This window comes from Folsomia candida, unplaced genomic scaffold (assembly GCF_002217175.1).
Source record: "Folsomia candida strain VU population unplaced genomic scaffold, ASM221717v1 Fcan01_Sc001, whole genome shotgun sequence".
NCBI classification, from domain to species: Eukaryota; Metazoa; Arthropoda; class Collembola; order Entomobryomorpha; family Isotomidae; genus Folsomia; species Folsomia candida.
In genome coordinates this window covers 1444043-1446496 of record NW_019091193.1, presented here as the reverse complement: position 1 = coordinate 1446496, position 2454 = coordinate 1444043, and positions in this window count along the sequence as shown.

Here is a 2454-nt window from a genome sequence, read left to right as displayed (position 1 = left end):
TTGTACAAGTTGTCTTAAATAAATTATCATTATTAAATATTACTAAATGTTGTAATCATAAAATCGTGGTTGGATTGGCTAATCCCAAATTCTCAAGGGTAATTCAGGAAACAAATTTTGTTAGATCATGTACTCTACACAATTTCTCCCTTTACTAATTCGCCATTTTCAATTTGCGAGGCAGATTGGGAATTTCCCCTTGAATTGGATTCAAAATTTCAGAAGGTCGCATGGATTAAGTCGTCCACTCGAATCCGTTTATCTCAATTACACTCCATGCTTACCCTTGCCTACAACGCGGTTCTCGTTTACCATCTCTGTTTAGGGCATCTCACTTTGTCCAAGCGGTTACTCGGACTTCCATGTTTGCTCACTTTCACTGCTCTAACCTCTTGCGGATGGACGGTAGGACCAAATATTCCACCAATTCAAATGATCAACTTAATCCTCAAGTACGAGCGAAACCTTGTCCGAGGTAAATTTAGAGATAAATATATCTAGTATCCTATTTTGCACGGTTTGGGAGGACATATTTTAAAACAACAATTTATTGATAGCTTTCGGATCTTCTTGATCCTTCTTCAGTCAATTGATTGCATAAAATTTCGGATCAAATTAAAAAAAAATTTTATAAGTGTGGAGCACCATATGGGGTGATGTTCATCCCACGTGAAGAATTCATATTGTTGGGTGTATTTCTTATTGATAATCCTTCCTTGAATTTTCTGTGGAATTTTCTTGTTTCTGGAAATATCAATTTGAGGGAATTTAAATCTATGTTGTGTTGATTTTCAATCATATGTACAAAAACCGGTGATTTGACGTTATTTCTTCTCACATCATTTTGGTGTACAATAAATTCGTATACTAATTTCCCTTCCACTTTCTCCAATATATTTGTTCTCGCAGTTCTCACATTTGAATTCGTAGACTCCTTTTTTTGATTTGGGAGGTTTCTGTTTTAAGTTGCATAATAAAAATGAGATTTTCCGACCAGGATAGTAGCCAATCTCCCATGACAATTTTCTTCTTATAAATTGTGCAATTTTTGTTGTTGTGTTGCCAGCCCAGGGGAGAATGACTCGTTTTTCAATTTCTTTCTTAACCGGTGGTATGGAAGGTTTTTGTTTTGTAATTTTGAGTCGATTTTCTATCCGGGATAGTGGGTATCCATTTTTTAGTAGGATTTCGTTGACTAATTCAATTTCTTCTTCCTGGCGATCTTCGTCACATAATATTAAGGCTCTTGATAATAATGTATCACAAACACTGATTTTGTGTGCGTTTGGATGGAATGATTCATAATGAAGGTACTTGTTTGTTTGGGTAGGTTTTCTATGTACATAGAATCCAATTGTTGAATCTTTTTTGTTGTAAAGCATTATGTCTAAGAAAGGAATTTTTTCATCAATTTCTAGTTCAACAGTAAACTGGATAGATGGGTGAAAATTGTTGATTTTGTCCAGGATCTGTTTGATGTTTCGTCTTCTTGCTATTGTGAACACATCATCAACAAAGCGTTTCCAGAATTTAATTTGTCAATTATCTTGAACACATTCTAGTTCTAACATTTCCAAACATAATTCTGCTACTATAGCCGAAATTGGGGAACCCATGGCTGTGCCATCATTTTGTTGATAGAATTGGTCTTCATATTTAAAATAGGTCGATGACATGCATATCTTCAGTAATTCCATTATGCTTTTTCTCTTCAATTTGTTTGAGGTGGGGTATTTTTCTTTTAATTGATTATTGATGTATTCCAAAGTTCTTGAAATTGGTACATTTGTGAATAATGATTTCACATCAAATGAAGCTTTTACTTCCACAGGTCGTATTTTAATTTTCTTTATTTCATCTACAAATTGTTTCGAGTTTTTGATTGTGTATTGATAGTTTCGTGTGAGCGGTTTTAAGATGTTGGAAAGAAACTTTGCCAATTCATACGTCGGTGATTTTCTAAAATCAACTACAGGTCTTAAAGGGCAGTTATCCTTATGAATTTTTGGTGATCCATAGAGTATTGGAGATCGTGATTCTTTAATGATAAGTCGATCATATTCGTCCTGTGTGATTTGTTTGTGTAGTAGTAATTTGTTACAAATTTTCGTTACTTCATTTGAAAAGTGTTCAGTCGGGTCTTGGGGTAACAATTTGTTAGGTCCATTTGTTAGCATTTCATATTTTATGTAAATATATCAATATAATTTGCTAGTTTTAGAATAACTCACCAGTTTCCCACCTCGATAACTCGTACTCATTTATGGATTATGTGGCGACATTATCAATTATAATTATTACAGCAAACCTGCTGCGTGTTCGAGGTCACGATTTTATCCGCATGTAGAAGTTAGGGGCATCCAAAGACCAATGCTTATGTGTTAGGTAATCAGAATGCGGAAGTCACAAGTTAAGCGGGCGGTCGGAGGTCGGGAGGCCTCCAATCTGTCTCGA